This window comes from Eumetopias jubatus, unplaced genomic scaffold (assembly GCF_037043125.1).
Source record: "Eumetopias jubatus isolate StellerSeaLion01/CBP00866 unplaced genomic scaffold, mEumJub1_p1.0 scaffold_11, whole genome shotgun sequence".
NCBI lineage: Eukaryota > Metazoa > Chordata > Mammalia > Carnivora > Otariidae > Eumetopias > Eumetopias jubatus.
Window position 1 is genome coordinate 88,583,172 of NW_028274817.1, and position 19,431 is coordinate 88,602,602.

At 39.9% G+C, this 19,431-nt stretch overlaps 1 non-coding gene across 1 annotated transcript; it reads left to right on the plus strand.

The window, feature by feature from the left end:
- The first annotated feature begins 4,039 nt into the window (after positions 1 to 4,039).
- TRNAK-UUU (transfer RNA lysine (anticodon UUU)) lies at positions 4,040 to 4,112 on the plus strand. Its single transcript has one exon. It is a non-coding gene; the product is annotated as a tRNA-Lys (tRNA).
- Positions 4,113 to 19,431: the final 15,319 nt, after the last annotated feature.

The window sequence follows — 19,431 nt, forward strand, 5'->3', positions numbered from 1 at the left end:
GTATGACTCAGTAACACCGTTTTTAGGCATTTACCCAAGGGAAACAAAAGTTATGTCCACATAAAGACTTGTACATAGAAGCTTTATTCTAAAAGCCAAAAACTAGTAACAACCCAATTACCCATGAATACATATACAGCTAAAGAAATCATAGTATATCCATACAATGGAATACTAGTTAGCAATAAAAATAAATGAGAAACCAACAACATAAATGAGACTTATAATTACTATGCTGAGTGAAAGAAGCTAGACCAAAAAAAAAAAAAAAGCACATACTATATAATCTCATTTATATAAATTCTAGAAAATGCAAGGTAATTAATAGTGATATCAAGCAGATCAATGATTGGCTGCAGCTTGGGACAGGGAGACAGAAAGGCGGATAACAAAGGAGCACAAGGAAACTTTCAGGGTCGATAAATTTGGTGATTATTGCTTGTCATGATATACTGATGTTTCATGGTGCATATTCATATTAAAACTTGTCAATTTGTATACAAAATATATGTAATCTATTATATTTCAGTTATGTAACAACAAACAAAAATCAAGCCCATCAGTTTGACAAAAATAAATATCAAGTGTTGATGAGAATTTGGGAAAAAATGAACTTTCGCCCTGGTGGTGGGAAGAAAAAAATGGTACAAACATATTCCGGGACACTTCAACAACATATAGTAAAATTTAAAATGTCAATCTCCTAAGATTTACGAATTTGACTTCTAGGACTATAACCTATAGAAACTCTTCCCACAAACACGAGGATATGCAGTGGTGTGCTGATAAAGATATGACCACTGGCTCTCTGGGGAAATAAAAAGTCCTGTTTCCTAGCATTGGCCAATTTCTCTGGTGTAAATAAACGGTGGCTGATTTCTAGGTACTGACATCACTGAATGCAAAGTTGAGAGGAGATTCATACACCAATTAAATGTCCATCAATAATGGAATGGATAAACAAATATAGTGTACTGTACAATGAAGCATATAGATGTATCTCAAAAACATAATTTTGAGAGAAAAATGCCAGTTGTACAATATGTACAGTGTGATACCATTTATGTAAATCTAAAAATTCATGAAACAATCGTGTCTTAGTCCATTCGGGCTGCTATAAGAGAATACCATAGGCTGGGTAGCTTATAAACAAGACAGATTTATTTCTCACAGTTCGGAAGGCTGGTAAATCCAAGATCAATGTACCGGTAGATTTGTCTGTCTGGTGAGAACACATTTTCGGGTTTATGGATGTTTTCTAGCTGTGTCTTCACTTAGTGCAAGGGGTGAGGGACCTCTCCCAGGTCTCTCTCTCTTTTTTTAAGATTTTTAAATTTATTTATTTGAGACATGGAGATACAGAGAGAGAGAGAGAGAGAGAGAGAGCACGAGCTGGGGGAGAGGCAGAGGGAGGGGGAGAAGCAGGGTCCCGGCCGAGCAGGGAGCCCGATGCGGGGCTCTATCCCAGGACCCAGGATCATGACCTGAGCAGAAGGCAGAAGCCTAACCATCTGAGCCCCTCTCCCAGGTCTCTTTTAATGAGAAAAGGGGCACTGATCCCATTAATGAGGGCTTTGCCCTCATGACCTCATCACCTACGAAAGGCCCCACCTCCTATTACCATCACATTGGGGATTAGGATTTAACATATGGATTTGGGTTGGAGGGGGAGACACAAACCTTCAGTCTATAGCAAATAGCATAGATTGACATCAGTAAACATGTATGTAGGAAAGTTATTTAAACATGGGAACAAGGACATATACCAAATTCCTGGTGGTTCTTCTACTTGGAGTGGGAGGAGACGGGGATTAGGTAGGTGTGTTATTTACTGCTCCATAATATCATTACCACAAACTTTGTGGCTTAAAATGATAGACATTTATTATCTCATGGTTTCTGTGGGTCAGAAGTCTGGGCAAGGCTTAGGTGGGTCCTCTGTGCAGGGTCTTACAAGCTGCAGTCAAGGTGTTGACAAGGGTCTTAATTAGAGGCTTGACTATGGAAGCATTCCTTTCCACACTCACACGGTGTTGGAACATTTAATTCCTTGGGATGGTAGGACTCATGGCAGCTTGCTTCGTGAAAGCCAGCAATGGGTGAGAAGGACTCTTGGTGTAGAGAGTTGGCTAGCAAGATGGAGTTATATAACATAATGTAACCACAGGAGTGGCATCCCATCATGTTTGCCATAATCTATTAGTTCAGAAGCTGATCACAGGTCCCACCCACTCTTTTTATCTTTTTTTAAGATTTTATTTATTTATTTGAGAGAGAGAGAGAGAGAGAGAGCACAAGCAGGGAGAGTGGCAGAGAGAGGGAGAAGCAGGCTCCCCGCTGAGCAAGGGGCCTGATTCGGGGCCTGATGTGGGACTTGATCTCAGGACCCTGGTATCCTGACCTGAGCAGACGCTTAACAGAATGAGCCACCCAAGCACCCCAAATCCCACCCACTCTTAAGGGCAGGGGCATCCACAGGATATGGGGATCATGGAGGCCCATCCGAGAATCTATGTGCCATAACTGGGTGAGAAACAGAGGTCATAATCTTTATATGCAAAAATTTACTTCTTCTATTTAAAAAAAAAACAAAAACAACTCACACACAAGAAGGAAATTGAACAGCAACGTATACTGTACAAACAATGTGAAGCAACATCATCAAATCTCATAAAAATGAAAAAGTAGGAGTGTATCTAATAGAAAATATAAACCTTTTATGTAGGTTAATAAAAAACAGTCTTACATCATAAGCTACTGCTATGTAGGAGGTGATCTTTTACAATGGTAGATGGTTTCGTTTAATTTTCTGACATGGTTTATTAATAACACGTGAGACAGCTCTCCTTACATTTTTCAGCCTCTAATCCCTCTAGGGCAGGGGCCCTGTCTGTTTGTTTTTCATTGCTGTATTGTTAAATTAAGCCATCTTTCTGTAGGTGAGCCTGTGGAGCAACCTTTATTTTGGATGGGTTTCTATAATTCTTTCCAGACTCTTGACTCCCCAATCTTGCAACTGCTGTCCGGGTTGTGGTTATATTATAGCTGTGTGTACATTTATACAGGCATTGGCGTAAAGTGTAGAATCCATTTGATGTGAATGTTGTCATTGTATTGGAGTTTTAATTTCATTTTTCCTTTGGGTAGGAATGAAATTCTTTATCCTAATAAGCGACGTGTTACTATTGCCTTCTCAGGAGCCAGATACAACATTCTTTTAATTTGTTTACAATCTTAAACTCACGGTGACAAAATGGATCTTTGGATTTTCTGTGTTTATTACATCTGTTGTCACTATGCAGTCTGCATTTATTGAAAACACCAAACATCTTGTTGCGTTAAAAGCAAAACAGCATGACATACAACGTCAGTTCTGATTTGAAATTTTATTGTTTTTCGACTTTTCTTCATTAGTATGTTAATATAAATTTTTTGGAGAAAAGAGGAATGTTTGCCTGTGCATATTCAAAGCGATTCCCCCCGCTTTTTTTTAAGATTTTTTTTTTTTAAGTAATCTCTCCGCCCAACGTGGGGCTTGAAATCATAACCCCGAGATCAAGAGTCATCATACTCTACCGACTGAGCCGGCCAGGCGCCCCCATATTTGAAATATTTCTTATATAAATTGGATTAGACAGAGAAATATACAAAGCATCAAACTATAAATAGGATATGGCTCCACGCCAGAAACGGAAACAATTATTTAATAAGTTTCTAAGTCTCTGAGGAAGGAAGAAATCTGTGGGTTGGACATCTACTTAGCTAAGTACTGTGGTTTGTACCGCATTCAGGGAAGGCCAACACCTACTGTATTCTCTCTTATAGGGAAGGTTGCTGTTAAAGATAATATTTGCTCACCGTCTAGTAGTCTCTCACCACAGAAACTGAAATGTTTTACAAGCATGTAGTCACTTAACACATCAATATGGAGGGCCTACACCCTGAAAAAGTTTATAATCTGGCATGTAGAGGATGTATATAAATAATGGCAACATAAAAACAGCTGCAGGACAGATAGAGACAGGAAAGGTGGGGTGGTGCCTGACTGGCTCAGTCGGTAGAGCACTCGACTTTTGATCTCAGGGTTGTGAGTTCAAGCCCCACGTTGGGCATGGAGCCTACTTAAAAATAAGATTATAAAAGAAAGGAAAGAAAGAAAGAAAGAAAGAAAGAAAGAAAGAAAGAAAGAAAGAAAGAACCACAAAAGTTCAGAAGACAAGTTCTGATAGCCACCATGTATTTATCGAGTACTATTTGTGTGCCATGTACCTTCCAGGGGTGATTACCAATACAAATACTCTAATACTAAGACTCACAGATATGAATCAGATACTTACTAGGTGCCAGGCACTGTTCTAAGCAGTACATGTATAGGGGACCAGAATATGCCTTCCTGAAAAAATACCACTTTGGCATAAGGATTATTTTGAGTTGGAAGACAAATGAGAAATAGCAGGTGCCAAAAACAGGCTCTCTGCCCCCCCTCACCCCGCCATTTGCCTAAAAGCAGGTTCCGACTCTTAATCACCTGCAAAGGAGACTCTTATCGGTCCAGAGACTGCACTGAGAGGAATTTCCATAACAAACCTGCTAGAAAAAACCATTATGTTTCATTAGTTTCTCCTATTTATTTATCTTCCCACAGTTTGCTGCCCTCCAAAGTTGACAACTCTTTTCCTTTGTCTTGTCACTTCTCTACAAATTTATTGTTCTTTGTTAAGATGCTATATAAAGCCCATGTTCTAACTACCCCTTTGAGTTACTCATCTCTGAGGTGTTTTTTTCCCTCCCGTACACATGGGAGCTGGTGACTCTTTTGATGCTCAAGACAAGCCATGTAATAGCTATAATTAATCCCATTTTATGGAAGAAAACACTGAGGCTCAGAAAATCTCAGGACCTTACCCAAGGTCTTATAGCTAAGTAAGCTAAAAGAAATTACAGTTTGTCTGAATTCGAAGTTTATGTTCTCTGAAGTGGCTTTGGGGCTTGTCTTTGCGATGCCAGTGACTCATTGTATCAGTTACCTATTGGCAGGAAGCAAATCACCCAGAATTTAGTGGATTAAGACAACAACGATTTATTATCTCTCCTGATTCAGTGGGTTGGCTGACCAGTTCTTCTATTGGTGTGGCCTGAGTTACTCATGCTGCTGGAGGCGGAACTGGGGCTGTGATAGCCAAGATGGCCTCATTTACGTGTTGGGCCCTTGATGCAGGCTGTGGACTGGAGCCCCGAACTCACCTCCATGTGGCCTTTCTTCCGGGCTTCTCCACAGCTTGATGATTTGTGGGCTGCTCCAGTCCGAATGTGGGGGGTGCACCGAATGTGGAGTGTCCCAGTTGGGTGGGGGCTGGTGGTGCAGATGGTGAAAGAATTCACCCCAGGTAGAACAAAAGAGATAGAAGTTTATTGAATGCCCTGCAAGGGAGTGGCAGACAGGACAACAAAGGAGAGACTGCCCCGAGGGGGTGGTGAGGGACCACCGTCATAGGGCAGAGTGAGGGAGTATGGGGACTTACGGAATTTTCCCTTTTTTGGTAATCGTTGGAACTGTGCCTGGTTGTAATTGGCCAGTTAAGGCTTATGGCTATTTCGAGGTGGGTCACTTAATGAGCCTGTTTGCTTTCATCTAGGTGGCTGCTGTGGGCCCTTTTGCCTTGTTTCTATTGCTGAAGCTCGTTGCCTGAAAGTAGCCTCTAGATGATTTGGCACAGGAGTATCAGGGTTCCAAGAGAGGAAGCCCCAGTGCACAAGGGCTTAGTAAGCCTCTGCTTGTGTCACATTTACTGACGTCCAGTTGGTCAAAGCAAGTCACACAGTCAAACCTAGAGTAAATGTGAGAAGAGACTATACTAGGGCCCGGATACCAGGAGGTGTGATTCATCGGGGGCCATTCATGTAACAATCTACCATATTTATCATAAGACTTTAAACAATCCACTGAAACTCGGGTTCTTCATCTGTAAAAGAAGGAGATGGACTGAGTTAACTCTGAGGTCCTGCTATCACTTGTGGCTGGGAAATGGAGGGTATGGGGGGCACACTACCAGCTTGCTTTCTGCAACTCAGCTCCATAATCCCTTTGATGCAGGCAGGCCAGGTCTGAGGACCCAGGGGGATGCCCACAGGACCAGCCAAGAGGATCCTTGGCTTCTTGCAGGATGGAAATCAAGCACGAGCCAGCAGGAAGTGAGAGCAGTTTATTGAAGATATAGAAAGAGCAGATACAGATGGAGTGTCTGGGAGACTCAGACAGGAAAAGGAAAACGAGTCTTATCTTTGCTTGGGGGCCTGGAGTTTTTATTGAGGATGGTGGTCTGGTGGATGTGTCTTCTCAGGCATCGTGGTCTGGTGGAGGTGTCCTCTCAGGCATCTAGAACTGGTTGAACAAGGATCAGTGCTCAAGTGTCCTCCATAAATCACTTATGCCCTGGAGCCAGAGGTCTTGACATCAAGGTGTTTGGAGTCAGTGTTGACGCCTGGTCACTCCTTAGATGTTATCTATGGTTCTGGACGGCTCCAAAGAAATCATTAGATCCTCAACCTTTATAAGGAGGACATACATTAAGACATGTGTAAGGCAAGAGTGCAGGTCCTAGCAAGAACAGAAGCAGGAAAAGGAGCAAAGGGGAAAAAGCCAGCTTTTTTTTTCATGGGAGCCCTTCAGTTCCCTGTCTCACCTTGACATGCTGCCCACTAATTTCCTCCTTTCCCTCAAAGAAGACCTTCCTAAACATTCTCAACGGTCTCCCTAAACATCTTTTTATGATTTGTATCATCTACCTTAACTTAGGTGGGAAAAAAGAAGAAAAGGAAAATGAGAAAAGTACAAATTAAAACACTGTAGTACAATGCTTCTCAAGTGTGCATTGTAGACCCCTGAAGATCACTAGAGAACAAGAGGGTGGCAGGACGGCAGTGTGTCTGTGGATGGTGTGTTGGCTTCAGAAGAAAAAGTAGCAAGGGGCGCCTGGGTGGCTCAGTCAGTTAAGCCTCTGACTCTTGATTTTGGCTCAGGTCAGGATCTCAGGGTTGTGAGATTGGGCTCTGAGCTGGGCAATGGAGCCTACTTAAGATTTTCTCTCTCTCCCAAGGGGAACCCTCCTACACTGTTGGTGGGAATGCAAGCTGGTGCAACCACCCTGGAAAACAGTATGGAGTTTCCTCAAACAGTTGAAAATAGAGCTACCATACGATCCAGCAATTGCACTACTGGTTATTTACCCCAAAGATACAAATGTAGGGATCCGAAGGGGTACGTGTACCCCGATGTTTATAGCAGCAATGTCCACAATAGCCAAACTGTGGAAAGAGCCAAGATGTCCATCGACAGACGAATGGATAAAGAAGATGTGGTATACATACACAATGGAATATTATGCAGCCATCAAAAGGAATGAGATCTTGCCATTTGTAATGACGTGGATGGAACTGGAGGGTGTTATGCTGAGTGAAATAAGTCAATCAGAGAAAGACATGTATCATATGACCTCACTGATGTGAGGAATTCTTAATCTCAGGAAACAAACTGAGTGTTGCTGGAATGGTGGGGGCTGGGAGGGATGGGGTGGCTGGGTGATAGACATTAGGGAGGGTATGTACTATGGTGAGCGCTGTGAATTGTGTAAGACTGTTGCATCACAGATCTGTACCTCTGAAACAAATAATGCAACATATGTTAAGAAAAAAGAAAAAGAAGAAGATAGCAGGAGAGGAAGAATGAAGCGGAGTAAGTCGGAGGGGGAGACGAACCATGAGAGACAATGGACTCTGAAAAACAAACTGAGGGTTCTAGAGGGGAGGGGGGTGGGGGGATGGGTTAGCCTGGTGATGGGTATTAAAGAGGGCACGTTCTGCGTGGAGCACTGCGTGTTATGCACAAACAATGAATCATGGAACACTACATCAAAAACTAATGATGTAATGTATGGTGATTAACATAACAATAAAAAAAGATTCTCGCTCTCCCTCTCCTTCTGCCCCTCCCCCCATGCGCATGTGCTCTCTCTCTCTCCCTTTCTCTAAAAAAAAAAGAAGAAAAAGCAATGAAACAATTTCATTCATCCATTTTTGTCATATTTGAAATATAAGATTATCATTTTTACAGAGGTCTTTTTTTTTTTTTTTAAATGAGTATTGCCTTTTTATTGTGGCCGGGGGATGGAGGCATGGTGAGCAGGGAAGATCCGTGAACAGATCCTGCAAAAAGTTAACTTGCCAGCAGTGGTCCAGGTACCACGTTGACTTGACAATTGTTAACACTGCGAGAGGCTGTTAGATGAAGCAATGGAAAACTCCAAACCTTAACACAAGGAGCAGGTAGCCAAAGGGTCCAGGTCCTTTTAATGTGTTTATAATGTGCTCATTCTCTCACCAACCAGTGGTGTGGGCCCAGCCCCGCTTCTACCCCTCAGCCTTGGCTGCAAGCATGCTTCCCCTCAGTTTCTTAAGTTGTGTACATATTCCCCAAGCTAAACATATTCCGCAAGCACCATTTTAGTGGCTGCACGGATGCTAACATTAAGTTAGCCGTGTTCTTAGCCTTGGCTAATATTATCTCACGTTGTTTCCAGGCTATTGAGCACATTGGTTAAATTTGCATTTTTTCATGGTTACCGTCGTGTGGTTATGTCAGATGCACAATTCACATAAATGGGTCAATGACTCACAAGTGGTTCAATGAAAAGCAGTGATGAAAATGGTCATAATCAACAGCCTCCAGTTTAATTTTGCCTGTGAATCTGGAAAGGCTTGGAAAGTGAATCTACTAGTCATGATTTCTGACAAATAGTTGAAAAAGAATAGTTTGAATTAAGAGTATAATGAAAAATATCTGAAGATTGGATTTTATTGGACCTGTGATCTGTTTAAAAGCCCCCAGGGTGTAGTCTATTACATATAGTTTTTTGTTAAATAGTGGGATGAAGACATTGAAAATGCTGTCATTTTCAAATCAAACGGAGTGACCTCCATGGTAAATGTATTGTATGTATTCAAAACAAGCATGAAATAATGCTTCCCATTATGTGAGTTAGTTATTTTATACCTAAAGACTGAGAAGAGAAAAATCTAAAGAGTCACGATTCAAAGTTGGCCTCGTGGCCAACACACACATATATCACATCACTTCTGGAAGCTTGTAAAAGCAAACTCAACATTGATGCTATATATTATGCTCGGAGGAAAAGCAGCTCTGCTACTGGCAAAAATAATATCACGCACTAGGTTGATATTTTGCTTTACAGTGAGGTGGAATCACTGAAGTGCCAAGTATGACTCAGCGCTTAGCAAATATGTCGCACATATCTAAAACGGAAGGGCTGTATGGCAGATTGTTTGGATTATAACTGAGAAGTCATGCTATAGGAGGAGAGCTGTTTTGTTCACTCGTGGTTATTTGATGCGCCACGATGCAGCCTGGCAAAACGAGAGGTGTACCTGGAGCAGGTTCAACTTGACTCCAATGCACACCCTGCCGTATTTCCAGAAAATAATCCACGGGGGAAAGAAGCGAACCACCTGACCTTGTGTGCTGCAAGAAAAGTGAAAGCTCTGCATGTAATCACATCTTGGTTTGTTTTTGCTTTTGTCTTTGTTTTTGTTTTTGTTTTCAGCATCTTGTGTGAAGAAATGAGCACTAACAGAAAATTAGAAGCCTGCTCTTTTACACCAAAGTATGTTCCCCGGTGAGAGGGAAAGGTGCCCACATGAGTTTGAGAAACAATGAATGTGATTACCAAGAAAAGGTCTTTGATATACTGATAATGTCAGCAAAGACTATTTCGATGACTTCAAATGGCTTGTTCACATAGTGTACCTCAGTCAAATAATCAAGGTCTTGAACAGACTGAACTTGTCACTTGAGGGTCTGTGTTTAATCATTCTACAGCTGCTTACTGAGTGCCAACAATGTGCTGGATGGATGGCCAGACAAAAATCTCTCTCGAATTCCCAGCCTTTGAGTAACACAGTGTGGATGAGGTACCTACATTTCCAGAGTGGCCAGTGTAAATTTTTTTTTCCTTCAAATTGTAAAACAAAGAGTATCCTTTTTTTGTATCCCAATAACACGTAAAACATGGCTCAGTGGTCAGCAGGATTTACAAAGCCATAATAATGTAAATACCTAATCGATGTAGGCAAAATGACAATGTAGCTATATTTCGATAATGGCCATCCTGGGAAGCGAGGCATGCCTGTATGAAAGAGGTAAATCCTCTTTTTTTTTTTTAAGATTATTTATTTATTTATTTATTTGACAGAGAGAGAGACACAGTGAGAGAGGGAGCACAAGCAGGGGGAGAGGCAGGGGGAGAAGCAGGCTTCCCACCGAGCAGGGCATGAAGGCAGACGCTTAAGGACTGAGCAACCCAGTTGCCCCGAGGTAAATCCCCTTTTAGAGAGAGAAATTGATAGTTTGGCCCTGAAACTACAAAACTAAAAAATATTTGGAGATTGGGGCGCCTGGGTGGCTCAGTCAGTTAAGCATCTGCTTTCAGCTCAGGTCATGATCCTGAAGTCCTGGGATCGAGCCCTGCATCGGGCTCCCTGCTCAGTGGGGAGTCTGCTTCTTTCTCTGCCCCTTACTCTGCTCTCATGCTCTCTCTCGTTCTCTCTCCCCCTCTCAAATAAATAAAATCTTTAAAAAAAATTAAATTACATTTTTAAAACAAGAAAGTGTTCGCCTCTGAGGATACAGGCTTGTGGACGTGGGAGACTGCGGTTCTTTGCAGCAATCACTGTTAAATTACAGGCACATCTAAATTTGCTTAAAAAAATTTTTTTTAAGTTATGTCATAGAAAATTTGGAAAATAGAGAAAAATCATAAATAAGATTAAAAATCCCATATAATCACTTCACCTAGTCATTTAAATGTCATACATTTGCTTCAGAATGGCTTTAAAACAACTTTAAAATTGTTTTAAAATGGCTTTTTAAAATCAGTGGATTAGTATGTTTACCTTTTTCATTTTTCAATAATAAAAAGAATGCCACCTTACAGGGCTCTTTCACGACCATGAGGTCAAGAGTCACACTCTGCTGACTGAGCCAGCCAGGTGCCCCACCTTACATGTATCTTTATGCAAAGAAGAATTATAAAGCTGCCCCTCCACCAAAGTAGAATATCTGTTAAAAACAAGCTGCTTGGGGCACCTGACTGGCATGCGACTCTTGATCTCGGGGTCATGAGTTCAAACCCCCCACACTGAGCATAGAGCTTACTCTAAAAACAAAACAAAACAAAACAACAAAAACAAAAAAGACCAAGCTGCTAACTACCCTCTTAAATGAAAGTAAAACATAATTGCACTAAGTCAGATTTTTTTAATGCTTGCAATGATTTTTAAAATTCATCCAATGCTAGAATAATTGAATAGGGGAGGATGGAAATGAACTCTACTAATTGCACCTTGTAGAATTAAGGGATCAGCGTTTTCTCCAAAATGACTTTTTCAACTGTGAGAATAAACCCGCAAAGCTCACCCCTCTCCTCCCACCTACCCTCTCCCCCCACCTCCATCGGTGAAATGTCTGGACTCATTTATAAGTGAATAAAGACCCTGAGGTAATATCAGTCTTTAGGCAAACTTCCTTCTTAATATTTGTCCTCCCAAGTGCAGGTGACAATGGCTGAAACACACATACACACACACCCAATTTGGAAAAGGATTCGAATCCAGAGAAAGTGAATTGGCTGCCTGCCCTGAGTGGGGCAACATCTCATTTAGTTCCTGGCCCTGGAGACAACTTTAGGTGCTTACGGCACAGCAGATTGCTCGAAAGTCTGGTCTTTTTTATTTGTTCTGTCTTGTTTATTTGTTTTTAATGGTCTGATGTTCTGGATGTTTCTCCACTGAAGGCAGGGTCTCAGAAGTTTTGCAAGAAATATACTCTCAAAGCACCCTCCAAGAACAGATCCAATTACACCATTTCATGAACTGTCAGAATGTGCTAGATAGTCTGGAGTGAGAAATGTTATTTTGAAATCTGCTTATGGGCAGGAAGATATACATTGGGGATTGGGGCTGTTGGCAGCCTTCCCATCTCCTGACATACTCAGGGTTGACTGCAGTGACCACGTGTTTGCTTTTAGTCCCCGGAAGAAGTGTGTTGAGTTATAGAAAAACTAGCCAGAAAAGATAAAGCCGCAGAAGGAGTTTTCCTGGGCACCACCAACAAACTTTGGATTGCCTCTGATTAGCCAGATGCTACAATGAATTTTATCTATGATTTAAGCATTTGTATCTGATTGAGGGTTATTTCCTTCGCCATCTCTGACTCACTTGAACAATTGTCTCTTCTGTATACTTTTATTTTTAAAGATTTTATTTATTTATTTGTCAGAGAGAGAGAGAGAGAGCACAAGCAAGGGGAGCGGCAGAGGCAGAGGGAGAAGCAGGCTCCCCACTGAGCAAGGAGCCCGATGCGGGACTCGATCCCAGCATCTTTGGATCACAACCAGAGCCCAAGACAGACGTTTAACCAACTGAGCCACCCAAGCATCCCTCTTCTGTATACTTCTTAATACTAGAGTGTTTACTGATCTGAGCGCCGCCTTTTCTCTTTTTTCAAATTATTGGGTGATATTACTAACATTGTGTTATTCCTTCTGTGCCTTTCTTTGAAAAATAAATGATTTCTCTCTGGTTACAGTAAGAGACAATGGCCTCTGAATCTCCTTTTTCTGGTCCTGGGCCATTAGAACACTACTTTTTGGAAGAAGGCATGAAGCAGTGCAAATTTAATTTCTCCAGCAATGCTATCTACTTCTGACAGAACCAGGGAAACTCAGCTTTATTTTGTATTTCATTTGTTTCCCTGAGCAATCGACTTTCTTCAAGCACTGTTCTCCTCCTATGGAGATTATTTTATTTTCTATCCCAGAATATTGTAACTTGAGAAAGAGTGTGATAATATTATTAACGAAACTATGTGCTGTTTATAAAAATCATTATTTTAATATATTCATCAGAGGTAAAAAGAATCAGTATCATTTGATATTCCTGTCCATTGCATAAAAGAAAAACTTAATACACATTGTTGAATGAATAAATTAAGTAGCTAAATTCTTCTTTTTTTTTTTTTTGCTAAATTATTCTTTACTCAATTTGAACTTGTAGAAGTAGCTCATTGACTGGAGACTGGGTAACTTGCTACTCATGTCTACTTTGTCCCTTCACCCTCCCCCTATGTAGGTTTCTACCTTAGGTAATGGGTCCCTTGCTGTTAGTAATTTAAGAATATCACAAGGGCGCCTGGGTGGCTCAGTCGGTTGAATGGTTGAGCGGGATCGAGTCCCATGTCCCCATGTCGGACTCCTCGCTCAGCAGGGAGTCTGCTTCTCCCTCTCCCTCTATCCCTAACCCCCCCACCTTAGCTCGTGCTCTGTCTCTCTCTCAAATAAATAAATAAAATCTTTAAAAATAAATAATTAATTAAAAAAAAAAAGAATGTCACAAGATTTGGATGTTTTGCTTAGGTAATACATTTAAGATGGTCAAAATTAAAAACAATATAAAAAGGTGTGCCGAATAAGAACTCTTAATCTACATATCCACCTACTTGGTTCCTTCCTCACCCTCAGCCACTTTTATTAGTGTTGAAGGCAACAAAATATGCCACCCCAAAATATGTCTCTTTTGCATAAGGATTATTTTGAGCTGATTATTTTTGAGAAGCTACACACACAGGAGAATCTCTGAAAACAGAGTAGAATTTACCCTTTGATAAGGAAAATTTACATTTATGAAGGAAATCACCATTTGTAAGAATGTCTTCCCCCCTCTCTGGACCAGCAAGAGAAAGATGAATCTTAAATCACAAGAAATTCCAAGGGGGGAGGGGTACCCAACTTAAATCTACATAACAAATTTACCCTTGTTTACTGTGTTTTTCCTGATAATCCTCCATAACTGGCCTCCCCAGCCCACAACATCTTTCTTTTGTCTTGAGCTGAGGATGGTAAAGTGATGGTTTGGGCCATTTGAGGGAGTGTTTATTGCTTTCCTGGGTCTCATCCTGTATACATGTTATTAAACTTCTGCTTGTTTTTTCTCTTTTTAATTTGTCTTTTTGAAACAGGGAAACTAAAGGGATCCCTTGAAAAACTGCCTTATTTTTCCTTTTCCTGCTTCTGTTCTTGCTATGACCCACACTCCTGCCTTACACACACCTGATAGAACAGATAATCTATGTCCTTCTTGTAAAGGTCGAGGATCTAATGATTTCTTTGGAGCTTTCCAGCACAATAGATAACATCTAAGGAATGATTGGGCGGGGTTGTTATGAACCTTTTCCAAGACCACTGACTCATCAAGACCCCTGGTTCTAGGGCAAAAATGACTTATGGGAGACACCTAAACACTCATCTTTGTTCCTGGATTACTGAGAAGACACATTTGCCAGACCATCATCCTCAATAAAAACCCCAGACCCCAAGCAAAGATGAGACTCCTCCCCTTCTCTCCTCCTTTCCTCTCCTCTCCTGTCCTCTCTATATCTCTCTATGTCTTCAATAAACTCTGTTCTCACTTCCTCTTGGTTCATGTTTGATTTCCATCCTGCATGAAGCCAAGGACCCTCTTGACTGGTCCTGTGAGAACCCCTCTGGCTCCTTGGACCCAGTCAGCCTGCATCATTTTATTATAGGGGGTCTCACTCAAGAACCTAGAAGACTTGAGAAAAATTATTCCTCCCCGACTACAGTTTTGGCAATCCAGAGGGTCCTGTTGAGATACCCTACCTGCTTTAGAGCCTACAGAATGGGATCCTGGAAAACTGGCAGAAGCCAGCGAAGGTTAAGAATTCTTACCAAAGGGGCACCTGGGTGGCTCAGTTGGTTAAGCGACTGCCTTCGGCTCAGGTCATGATCCCAGAGCCCTGGGATCGAGTCCCGCGTCGGGCTCCCTGCTCAGCAGGGAGCCTGCTTCTCTCTCTGCTTCTCTCTCTCTCTCTGTCTCTCATGAATAAATAAATAAAATCTTTGGAAAAAAAAAAAAAAAGAATTCTTACCAAAGTCAGCTCTCTGTCTGTAGTGCTCAATCCAGAGAGGAAGAGAAAATTTTCACGTTGTCCCTCCCTTTCCAAATTCAGATTCATAAGTGAAAAACATTTCCAAGACTTAGTTCTTAGGATTGTGACTCTCATCAAAGTTTGGCTTGGAGGTACCCAGTGGTTATTGATCCTTTCCCTCCCAAGGGTAGTTATTGCTTTCCTGTTTATCTTGTCATGTGTTCTGAGAACTTAACTTGGCTTTCTGCCTGCCCAGGACATGGATGCTTTGGTTCTGTGTGTGCAGGTGGCTCAACTGTGAGGTTGGGGACACCAAAAATATGGCCGGACAAGAAATGTGGGTTGTGCCCTATTTGCAGCTAGCATCTTACCAACCGTTGCCAGCTCTCAGGGGAGTTATCTGAATATTTATTTTGGTTAAATTTGGGAGTGGCCCTAGATCTTGAGAGGGTAGTATCTTTTACCCCCTCTTTGAAGACCCCTCTTGCATCCATGGGTAAACCATAAAAGGCTTATTGGTTTTGGTTTTGAGTCATTTGATAGGTATGCCTTTGGTTTAAAAGGAAAAAAAAAGTTGTTTAATACCTCCAGAGATATCTACTGTTTGTGAAATCTGATAAAATATTTGAGAGGATTCGGGGCACCTGGGTGGCTCAGTCATTAAGCCTCTGCCTTCGGCTCAGGTCATGGTCCCAGGGTCCTGGGATCGAGCCCCACATTGGGTTCCCTGCCCAGCAGGGAGCCTGCTTCTCCCTCTCCTGCTCCCCCTGCTTGTGTTCCCTCTCTCGCTGTCTCTCTCTGTCAAATATGTAAATTAAATCTTAAAAAAAATAAAAAATAAAATATTTGAGAGGATTCTTTAAAAAGTAGCTCTGGTCGTAAGTTGGCCATATTGGAAGCTGATATTCAGGGTTCGATAGGAATTTCTTTTCAGGACTTCCACCCTAAGATAGTAATCTTTTGATTCCCATCTTAGTTGGAAATCTTCTCATTAATGTAAAGAAGCAAATTGAAGATGATATACTTGGATCAGCCCCTTCATGCCATTCAGGTTGCAACCCAATTCTTTGAGGAATTAAAAACAATGTCCTTTTCTTACAAACTGAGTCCTTACAAGAACAGGAAGGCAACTCTAGAAGTTGTTGGAAGCTCATCTATCTTTTTACCAATCCCCAAGCCTCCCTTATTCATTTTAGAAGGCTTGTGGATATTCTAAAAAATCTGGACTTGGTAAGCAAAAGTCCTTCTTGGAGAAACTTGCATCCTTTCTCTGTGCCTTTGAGATACAAGGGTTCTATCTGGTCTTCTCTAGGAACCCAGAGTCATCTCTTTGAAATGCAAACTTCAGGAAAGTAATTCTTACCAGAAGGACAAAAAAAAAAAAAAAAAAAAAGTCTACTTGGAAACTAGGGAATCAAAATCCTTAAAATCTTCTTTTACTAATAAATATTAGTAAAAAACCTTAGTCACCTGAGCAGGTAAACTTAACTTATTCCATCTGCCAGAAACACAATTTGGATCCAAATGTTCTTTCCCCCCCCCCAACTGTTCTTTTATAAACGAGTGAGTGTTGCATTATCATACCTGTCTCATGGCTAACATTTTAAAATGAAACTATAAGATCTCTGTTTGCATCCATCTGTACGTATGATATAGTTGTGTGATTTTTCTCCCTCTGGATGGTATTGCCAAAATTAATTGTCAAGAGCTTTATTAAATTGGCTTAAAGAAAAAGAACCACTTATATAAATTAAGTACTCCTAAAACTCTCAAAAATATAGAAACTAACTCAAATATTTTTCAAATTCATGTAATCAAGGTTAGTCCTCAGTAAATAAGCTAGTTTAAGCTTATTGGTTTAATTAAAATAGGCGTGTCTTCAGAGTTATCAGCATTTAATATAATATAGACATACAACTTTTATTCTACCTGGATTTACTAATCAAGTAGGTTATGTTCAAATTCTCCCTGTTAGAGAATTTGTTAGCAAGAAAAAAAAAAAGAAACACTTGACGTAATGGTTAGCTGTTCAATGTCTCATGAAATTTTCCTGAGTAACCTAAATATAATTGTTAAGAACAAGTAAATTAAATAGATATAAGTAGGATAAAAGTTTATAGATCAACTTTTCAACAATAATTATGTCTTATGGTATGTCTACTTAAAAATAGCTTCTAAAATCTTTTTGGTAACTTGAAACCTTAAGGTTATATAAGCTAAGTGAAATGATGAATATTCACTGGATATCTAGATCATTTTCAAATAAGGTAAAATTTTTTTTTTTCCTCCAAGATTTTATTTATTTATTTATTTATTTATTTATTTATTTATTTGAGAGAGAGCGAGAGAGTGTATGAGCAGGGGGAGGGGCGGAGGGAGAAAAAGAGGTTGGGGGGGAGAGCGACAAGCAGACTCTGTGCTGAGTTCAGAGCCCAACCCAGGGCTCAGTCCCATGACCCTGAGATCATGACCTGAGCTGAAACCAAAAGTAGGATGCTTAACCAACTAAACCATCCAGGTGCCCCTCAAATAAGATAAAATATTGAAGCCTTAATTATTGAACACAGGTTTAGCTACTTTGGTTTCTTATTACAGAGGAACTGAAGATATTTGGGTCCATCGGTAAACATGTCTTGTGACACATTGAAAAATTTACTGAGGAAGGATATGCTTCTAGAAATTATGAAAACTATTTATAAATTTGCCAATCTACAGAATGCTGGTGCAACAGATGGTTCACAAGCACTTACTTCTCAGTTTTCACTAAAAATTACAGTTTCAAAAGGTTAAGAATTCTAATTAATATATGTAATTAAACCTACTAGAAATAATAAAGGAAACAACTGTGTATGTAAGGAAAGTGGATGTGTTTTGGTAAGAAAAGGTATAAGGAATGGAGATGTGGTTTTGTTAAGAGAAAAGAAAATAATTTTGTCCTAAAGTAGAACGACTGGTTGTTACAGAATGGGAAAGGGAGGAACACAGGACAAAGTAAATATAGAAATTTGGGAATTGGGAGAGAGAAAGAACCTTGTGTAGTCAAGTTTTCTTGGACTATGGGTCTGCTTTCAATAGGAGATTGTAAAAGGTTTTTCTTTACCTTTTAGGTAATCTGCCTAGAAAGCAAAGATTTTCTGTTTTACCAAAATAATTTCCTGTTGTCTTTATCTTCGGGTCTTCGATTACTTAAAAAAAACTGAGTCTTCTGAATATTAGAAGAACTAAGTTTTGTTCAAACTATGTATCCTATTTTTGTTTTTTATTGTCACTTTGGTTAAGTAGATAATTAAGTATTGTTTCATAATGATCTGTGATTCTATTCAGTCAAATGGCCAAATCTTTTGATAGTTTTGACAAACTTCCCTAAATCAAATTCTAAGAGAAGTCTTTTGACCTTGACTTTGGGATTTTCCAGAGGGTTCCTGGAATATGTCAAAATGGTTTGCGCTCCGCCTTATAAAAAGAGAGATATTAAACTAATTAGGCTGATTTGTTATGTTAAATTATATAAGAAGCATTGTCAAATAATGTAATGTTATTAATGCAAGTTTTCCAGAAATTGTATGAAAGTCCTAAAAATCTACTGTGTCCTTGTATAATGTCATGTTGCAATTCCAGTTATTATTTTAATATGTTGTATGCCAGAGAAATGGCCAGATTTCCTTGTCAATTGCATTATAATGAACTTTCATCAGTTCTTTCACCATAGCCATTTTTAAGTCTTTTTGTCATTTACAGATAGTTATTGTTTAACTCTGATGCTTTTGTAAAAGTACTTCATCTTCAAAGAGATTCCTTGGAAAGAACTCTGACAAAGTATAGGTTTCTGATAACTTCCAGATCATACTATTGACCTGGGTGAGAATTCACAGAACTCTAATGGAGAAACTGATGAATTCATAAAATTGCTAAGAAAATGTCAAGATTAACAAGATTCAATGACTGATGAGGATGATTATAATTTTTATGACTTTTTGTTGGAAACACAGGTGATTATTTGAGGTTTGGTTTTTTTCAGATTTAAGGAGATCTCTCCTAAGCTATCTATAACTTACAGCAATTTGATAAGTTATAACTTTGCCAACAGAATTGAAATATTTATCTTTTTCTCCCTACCTTATTCTTCCAGAATTCTGAAATTCTTATTGAGTATTCTTATTTGCGTAAGTTCAATAAGAACATGTTCTCCTTGTAACAGGATGCAATTGGGAAACATCAGTTACATTACCAAGGCTTTGATTGGAAATTGAGAATGATATGCATAGACTCAGATATGACCAGATAGCTTTAAGGCGCTAAGGTTTACTTCTTTTTTTCCACAGATTTTATTTATTTTTTTAATTAAAAAAATTTTTTAAAAGATTTATTTATTTATTTATTTATTTATTTGAGGGGCACCTGGGTGGCTCAGTTGT